This window comes from Eulemur rufifrons, unplaced genomic scaffold (assembly GCF_041146395.1).
Source record: "Eulemur rufifrons isolate Redbay unplaced genomic scaffold, OSU_ERuf_1 scaffold_317, whole genome shotgun sequence".
NCBI classification, from domain to species: Eukaryota; Metazoa; Chordata; class Mammalia; order Primates; family Lemuridae; genus Eulemur; species Eulemur rufifrons.
In genome coordinates, this window is record NW_027183099.1 from 31,330 (window position 1) to 40,000 (window position 8,671).

An 8,671-nucleotide genomic window follows, 5' to 3' on the forward strand; every position below is an offset into this window, starting at 1 on the left:
GTGTGAATTTAGTGGATCTCATAAAAGCTGATCTTGATTTTCACAGCAGAGAAAAGTGGGCTTCTGTTTTGGTTTTGTTTTTGTTTTTCTGGAGGGGTGGTGTCTTCACATAAGTGATCATCTTTACAAGTATGCTATATGCGAGAAATTTCAGAAAGCTGCAAAGAGTGACTTGTTGACAATGCTTGCATTGAATGATGTATCTGAATCTGTGAATCGAAGGGGTCAGCATCTGACCAGAAAGCACTGTTAGAAGAAGAGGGGTTTCGGGTCTTTTCCTAAATTGTATCTGCCTAAGGCGGAAAATATTTCTGTTTCCCTATGACATGGTATTTTCCTCACAAGCAGTGTTAATGGCTCCATATGTCTCTAGACTGGCTGCAGAGCAGAGACTCCATGGTCTCCACTACTTGACTCTGTCTGTCCAAGAATGGCCTCCACAGCTCTCCTCTGTGAGATATCCACTCTCAGAGGTGGCACGGTATGGTGGGTAGGGGGATATGCTGGATTTTGAAAACTCAGAGTTTGAACTCCAGTGCTTTATTTCTTAGCAACATGAACTTTGTCAGATCACATCACCCTGCTGAAGCCCAGTCACCTAAAGGGTAGAAAATGCAATGGATAGATTGACGCTTCTCTTCTCTTCTCCTCTCTTCTTTCTCTCTTTCTTTCTTTCCTTGTGTCTTCCTGTCTCTGTCTCTCTCTCTCTCTCTCTCTCTCTCTCTCTTTCTTTTTGTCTTTTTCTTTTTTTTCTTTTGACGGGCCCTCACTCTGTTTCCCAGACTAAAGTGCAGTAGCATCATCATAGATCACTGCAACTTCAAACTCTTGGCCTCAAGCGATCCTTTCCCCCTAGGCTTCCCAAAGTGCTAGGATGCAGTTTTATTTTTATCTGTGACACCATGGGAGGAAATATCTTTTAGGGTCATAGGGTCAGAAATTTAGATCTCTTCTTTGAACTCATGGTAGCGGCTAACTGGGATTTTCAGTGTGTAAACGTAAGCCACTTGTAATTTCACCAGTACTCCCGTTACTTGTCATCTATTCAGGAGGTGAACTCTTCTTCCCCTACCATCTACTGTTCAAACGCGTTGGCCACAAGGATAATTTGAATATCAGATTCAGAGCACAAATAATTAAGGTCCTGTAGCGTTAATAAGTAAAAGGGGCCACACACAAACCTGTGGAAGTCTGTGTCCCTTCCAGTTTTGTTTGTTTGTTTGTTTGTTTGTTTGTTTGTTTTTGGGTCCCCCCCCCCCCCGAGACTGAGTCTCACTCTGTTGCCCGGGCTAGAGTGAGTGCCGTGGCGTCAGCCTAGCTCACAGCAACCTCAAACTCCTGGGCTCAGTCGATCCTCCTGCCTCAGGCTCCCCAGGAGCTGGGACCACAGGCATGTGCCACCATGCCCGGCTAATTTTTTTCTATATATTTTTAGTTGTCTGGACAATTTCTTTCTATATTTTTAGTAGAGACGGGGGCGGGGGGGTCTCACTCTCGCTCGGGCTGGTCTCGAACTCCTGACTTTGAGCGATCCTCCCGCCTCGGCCTCCCAGAGTGCTAAGTTTACAGGCCTGAGCCAACGCGTCCGGCCTGTGTCCATTCTTTAATGTTGTGTGTTGCTCAGTTATGAAAAGGCAAGGGAACATAAAATCCGAGTTTTAGGGATGACTTATAGGCTCAGTATTCTTTTTTTTTTTTTTTTTTTTTTTTGCCTCCTCTAAGCCTATGTGAATATCAAGGAGGGTAAAAAATTCAGTGTTCTCAGTTCAGTGCCCAACCAACCTCTGTTTCCAGAGTAAAAATTGAGCATCCTATTACACCTTTATTTCCCTTTGGTATGCTAAGGCCCAACTCGGCAGAGAGGTCACTGTTTATTCTCTTTGCTAAGATCACATGTGCCATAGTCTGTCTGCTTTGTCTCCTTTAGGGGTAATCATCCAATCTTACCCGGGCCCCTCACATCCTCGTGACAATAGGCCTCCTTGGTTTACTGAAATAGAAAAGACCGGCTCATCAGCAATGTTTGATCGGTTGCTTCAGAAACAAATGTTGTTCTGCTTTCTTTACTATGTTTTTTTTTTTTTTTCCTTCTTTCTTCCGTCAGACCCAATCCGATATAGGTGGGAGAGAAGGTAACCGGAGCCTCTTGAAAAACCGAAGTGAACCAAAGCGAGCTCACAGATTCAGATAGAAATCAGGAGGAAGAAAAATTGAGAGATAACATGGATTTTCTGTCTAGCGGGTGTTCTCACACTTCAATTTTACCAGAAGCGTTAGGTAGGATGACGATGACGATAATTGTGACAAACACTATTCTCATTGGACAGATAAGGAGGCAGGCTCAGAGTGACGAGTAACCTGGGCCTAAATAGATCGCTAAGAAGCATCATAGTGTGTTCCTTGGTTACGCTGTTTTGTGAAGCTCAAAAAGTTTGGGGTGCGCGTGCGCGTGCGTCCATGTGCGTACGCAATCATAGGTGTTCTAGTAAAACGGATATGAGGTAGGATTTCCCATACCTTCAATGATTTCATGTCCTGCAGGAACATAATGTTCCGGGATCAGGTTTTTATTCTGCCTTCTGTGCCACATGCTCAACATGCCTGTGACTTTACAGCCGAGACTTGCTCAGGGGGAGCCCATTCTCATCTTCTGGGAGGTTCTGCTAATCTTTAAAAGACAAGGACATAGGAAGATGATCCTATAACAACGACTGTGACCACGATTAAAGGCTTACTGTTTACCACGCGTGCTTCTGTGGGCTTTGCCTGCATTTGCTTTTTCACTCTGCACAATATCCCTGTGGGGTAGGCACCATGATTTCTGCATTTGCAGATGAAGAGGCTGAGGCTCAAGAGGATGTATGACTCGCCAAGTTACCAAACACGGAGTGTCGTCCAGGTAGCCAGTCCAGGCCCCCCGGCTCTGCAGCCACTCTGCAATGCTGATTCTGAGCCTGACCGTTTCATCACTGGTGGCTCCCTGAGAACCTTGACTCGGCCCCCTTCCTCAGTTCACTTGGGAAACATATTCATGTGTGTGTATTTCTCTCCTTCCCTCTCCCACCCCCCCCCCCGTTTTAGTTTTTATTATTTTGAAAAGTGCATAGAACGATAAAAACTTTAAAAGTAGGAAAAAGCTTACGGAACACATAAGGACACAGAGAAAGAAAATATCTGTGTACAACAGTGCAACGCATTTGTGTTTTAAGTCGTGGTGTTGCAAAAGAGTCCAAAAGTTTAAAAGAAAGAAAAACAAACAAACAAACAAACAGACAGACAAACAAACAAACAAAAAAAAAGCCAAACCACCATGGAAAAGTTTATGAAGTGAAAACACTTACAGTAAGCTAAGGTTAATGTATTATTGAAGAAAGAAATTTCTAAAGGTAAATGTCGTGTGGCCTAAGTGTCCAGGGTTTATGAAAACCTACAGTAAGTAATGTCCTAGGCCTTCACATTCACTCACCACTCACCGCCAACTCACAGACTCACCCAGAGCAACCTCCCGCCCGCCCTGCAAGCTCCATTCACCGTAAGTGCCCTGGCCAGGTGTCCCACTGCACAGAAACCTATTAGACTGCATTTCTTCCCATTACTATCAGTAGTTGTACATTTCTTAGGACTGTAGGCCTACGATACACCTCCAGGCATAGTTAGGGGTTGGGAAGAGGAGGGAAGAGGCCATTCTTCATTTATTAATTGGGTAGCATGGGGGCAGGGGAGGCAGTTTCCTCCTTCTCCCCCTCTTGTTTTTCTTTATTCCTCTCCCAGTTCCCCCTTCCATCGTCTCGATGGATTTGGATGAGACGTAGACATTTTCTACGTCAGGCCTTAATCATACCGAGGGAGCAGGAGAAAAGTAAGCCGCCTACCATGACACGATGGAATGGAAGTTTGTCAGCCATTGACTGCTGTGGCATTCCGACATTTAGTGTCTTCAGGACATTCTATATTTCTGCTATCCCACTAGAATATATCTCCTCGATCACTACTGTGTGGCCACATCCCAGCTGTTTCGTGAGCCACCCTCAATGTTCGTGACGATGTAGTGTGGAGACTCCCTCCGTCTGGTGCCTTAAACTCGCACATTTGGGGTTTTGTATCAGGATAGCAAAGCGATCACCTTTAAATAACCTGGCTGGCCATGGTGGCTCATGCCCGTGATCCCCGCAACTTGGGAGGCAGAGACGGGAGCGTGACTTGAGCCCAGCAGCTGGAGACCAGCCTGGGTAACACGATGAGACCTCATCTCTACCAACAAAAAAAAAAAAAAAGAAAAATTATGGCGGGTGTGGCAGCATTTGCCTATAGTCCCAGCTACTCAGAAGGCTGAGGCAGAGAGGATCACTTAAGCCCTGGATTTGGAGCTTGCTGTGAGCTACAATCAGGCCAAGGCGGCCTGGGAGAGGACAGAGTGAAAGAAATCCTGTCTCAAAAAAAAAAAAAGAAAAGAAAAGAAAAGAAAAGAAAGAAAACAAGACCGATAACACAACACAACTTACAAGACTTGGTGTTACCGAAAGCTCGGCCACTTGCCCACGAGGCCGAATAACGAGGACAAGCTGTTTGAGGAGGAAGGAAAGAGAGAGTCTATTTTGCCGGTAAAGGAGAAAATAGGGTAGACCTTCCCATCTCAAGCCTCCGAATTTCCCCGAACATAGGGCTAGGCAGAAATACAGAGCTTTTAATGAGGGGGGGAGGGGTTCTCAGCTTTAGCGTTGATTGTGGTTAATTATTTCAATCGTCCAGGCTCTGCCAAAAACAAAGCCTGTGAACTCTGCCGGCCGCCCACCTGGGGGGGGGGGCGGGGCAGGGGACCACTTGGGAGTTTTAAGAAAAGATTTAACCTGCCTTGGGGACATAGGCCAGACTACAAGCTCCCAAAAGTGGTGGTGGTGGTGGTGGTGGTGGTGGTGGTGGGGAGCGTAAAACGACAGAACGTCTTTCTGTCCTTTATTGGTTTCTCCTTTTTCCCCCCTAGGTGCCAAAAGACCTGAGACTGATGCCGAAAAGAAATAGGTACAGGCGCCCACGTGCACACACAAAGATATACGATCGAATACATCGTGTTGACAGTCGGGGAAACTGGAAGATGATGGGGAAGTATCACGAGCAACTTTGTATTTCTTCCAGGACAGGAAAATGGACACGAAGAGAAAAATTCATCGTTCTCGGCGTAGGATAAAAAGCCACATCTTGTTACTTAATATAATTCATTCTGTGATTTAAGTTTTTATACGATATGATATTCGATAAGCCTAAAACACAAGATAAAAGAGAAACAAACAAAAGGGAAAAAATAAAAATAAAAAAGACGACGGGCAGAGGCCTACGGTCCCGGGAGGAGGCAGAGAGCGGGAGGAGGGGCGCCTCCCGCAGACAACAGGGCGGGTGGGCGGAGACCCGCTAGAGGCTAGGGCTGCCCCGGGCGGGCCCAGAGCTGCGGGGCCCGGGAAGAAGAGGGTGGGACCGTCCGGACCGTGCTCTCCTCCCCGCCCTCCACACCTCCCGGGAGTCAGCTCTTAAACTCCCAACGTCACCTGACTTTCCGGATCCCGAGGTCTGATCAAAGTGGCCGCTAGGTGACACCCAGCAACCGCTGCCGGTGTCATCCTGAAAAGAACGGACCCTATGACTGACGGGGGTGGGGCGCACAGTGGGTGGCCCGGCCAGCTCCCCTTCCTCCTCGGAGCGGATCGGATCATCTGGAACTTTATCCAGAGAGGAGAGAGTGCCCCTGGGTGTGTGCTAGAAGCCGGAGGGTTGGGGCAGGGACCTACCCAAGAGAGAAGTAGAGTACAGGGAGTTTCAGAGTTGACCCACTCACCATCTCGCCCTGGTCAATACAAGAGTGGCAATATCTGTCACCGTGGAATGAACACTTGGTACCGAAGACCTTTGTCTATGCTGGCCCCCGTATGCCTAGGGGGGGCATGTGGCCAGAATCTGACATCCTAAACGTCTTCGTAGAAAGAATTTGGGGGTGGGGGTGGGGGAGAGAGACAGAAAAAGAAAAGAGAGGGGGAAAGAAATGGCTGCCACAAAACTATCAGAACAGAGAAGCGACCGATAGGGCCTATCTGGTTAAGTTCTTTCCCTACCCAGAGAACGACTTGACGTAGCTGACGTCACTGCAGTCAGGCCACGTTCCGGTGGACACAGAGAGTCAGGGATAGAATTTCACGCTCGGCACTGTCTCTCGGGACAGCGGGAAGGTGGAGGGTGGCTGAGGGTTCTATGCTCCTTTATCACACACCGTCAGGTAGGTCAGGTAAAATTGAGGACAGATTTCCAGTGTTTCGAGAAAGGAAGAGCACTCGTGCAGGCCATCTATCTGTACGTGGGAGAGTGTCCCCGAAAAGTGGCTTTAAGTGCCGGGATGTGCCTAGGCCAAGAAGGTACACGATCCTGAGTGAGAATGGTCCGTCCCATCGAGTCAGTCGGTAGGAGGCCACCGGGTCGAGACGGAACTGCCCCCCCCACCCGCCCCCGCCCCCGCCCCCGCCCCCCAGAGCAGACAGACTCAGAATGGAGTCACTCGGTGCCAGTGCCCTGCCCGGGTGCCCCATCATTCAACCGAACTGGGAAACAGGTGGGCTTTCCGACCCTCGGGAGGGAGCTTCACCGGCGGGCGGACAGATCAGAAGGGGCCCGGCTCCCTTGAGCGGGCAGGCTGGGGACGGTCGGTGGGGTCTCTTGACAGGAGGCACCACGGAACCCTTGAGGCAATGTCGGGGGCACCTATGTTGCGGTCCAAAGCTAGCGTCTGAGAAGTCGTCCCGAAAGCATGATGGCGTCAACAAGTCCCCTCCGTTCAAGAAACGAGATTCATTTCTAGAGGAGGGCCACCCCCGCGGGAGGACCGTAGGCTTCCTGTGGACATTCTCTTCAAAAGGCAATTCACTCAGCGGAGTGAAAATCGGAAAAATCGCTGTCCTCTGACGCAGCTGCAGAGAAAAGATGGCACCAAAATCAATGAAACACACACACACACACACACACACACACAAACACACCTCCTCCCATCTGAACGAGCACTCCGGACGGTCACATAGGGAGAGCGACGGGCTCTCTTCCCCCCCTGTGGTTTTCTACCTTTCGTTGCGGTTTTTTCCCTCAGTGGATAGAGGAGGAGACACAGGGGGCTCAGCCGGCATGCGAGTGGGTTTATCATCCTCTGTGAGTATCAACACGCGACACCACCTAAGTGAAGGAACACACCGGTGTTTCATGTGATGTGGCTCAATGCCTGGCAGATACGAGCCTTTGCAGGCCTCCTCGTGATCGACAGGACGTCGCCTTGGACACGGACACATCTTGTCCCTCCCTCCCGAGGCGATAGGCGGTTCCGTACCTCCTCGGGGCCAGGGCACAGTCTGCCTAGGCACCTACAACACGTGTGGCAACAGCCTCGATGGCTCTGCCATGAGAACGAACTCCCGTGGCACGGGGGTGGGGTGGGGGGGGGGTCGGGTGCTGAAGAATTCAGCTGAGTGAAGGAATGCCACGGGATTCAGAGTGCCATCGGTGGGCTGAGAGGCGAGCAGGGCGGGCTTTGAAAGGGTAACATTCTCCCTGCCTTCCGTCTGTCTGTGAATACAGAACGTACACGCCAGGCGGGGTGGCTCACGCCTGTAATCCTAGCACTCTGGGAGGTAGAGGCGGGTGGATCGCTCAAGGTCGGGAGTTCGAGACCAGCCTGAGCAAGAGCGAGACCCCCATCTCTACTAAAAATAGAAAGAAACTATATATCTAAAAATATATACAGAAACAGTATCTAAAAATATATACAGAAAAATATTAGCCGGGCACGGTGGCGCATGCCTGTAGTCCCAGGTACTCGGGAGGCTGGGGCAGTAGGATCGCTTGAGCCCAGGAGTTTGAGGTTGCTGTGAGCTAGGCTGACGCCACGGCACTCTAGTCTGGGCAACAGAGTGAGACTCTGTTTCAAAAAAAAAAAAAAAAAAAAAAAAAAAAAAAAAATATATATATATATATATATATACACACACACACACACACACGCACACACACACACACGTATATCCAATTAGCTGGGCATGCTGGCACATGCCTGTAATCCCAGCTACTCGGGAGGCTGAGGCAGTCTGATCGCTTGAGCCCAGGAGTTTGAGATTGCTGTGAGCTAGGCTGACGCCATGGCACTCTAGCCAGGGCAACAGAACGAGAGACTCTGTCAGAAAGAAAAGAAGAGCGAGAGCGAGAGAGCGAGAGAAAGAAAGAAAGGAAGGGAGAGAAAGGAAAGAGAAGGAAGGGGGGGAGGGAGAGAGAGAGAGAGAGAGAGAGAGAGGAGAAAACTATTAAAAAATTCGGGACCAGATCCATCGGTCGGTACTCAGAAGCGTGACGATCGGGTGTTCCCGAGCACGTGTGAGATGTGTCTTCTCCCTGACGCCGCGTTTCCTCCACACACACATCACCCATCTGCCGTGGAAAAAAAGCAACAAAAAGAGAGAAAGAGATTAAGAAGGGAAAATGGAAACAGGGCAAAAGAGGAAGAAAGAAAGAAATTTCGAAAAAAAGAGACCAAAGTCACAGCGAGAAGGAAGAATACTGAGCCCAGAGCGACACCTAGTGACCACACCGTCACAAGCACCCTAGGGCCCCAATTCGCCAGAGACATCTGGTGGACCCCAGGGCAACATGTGGT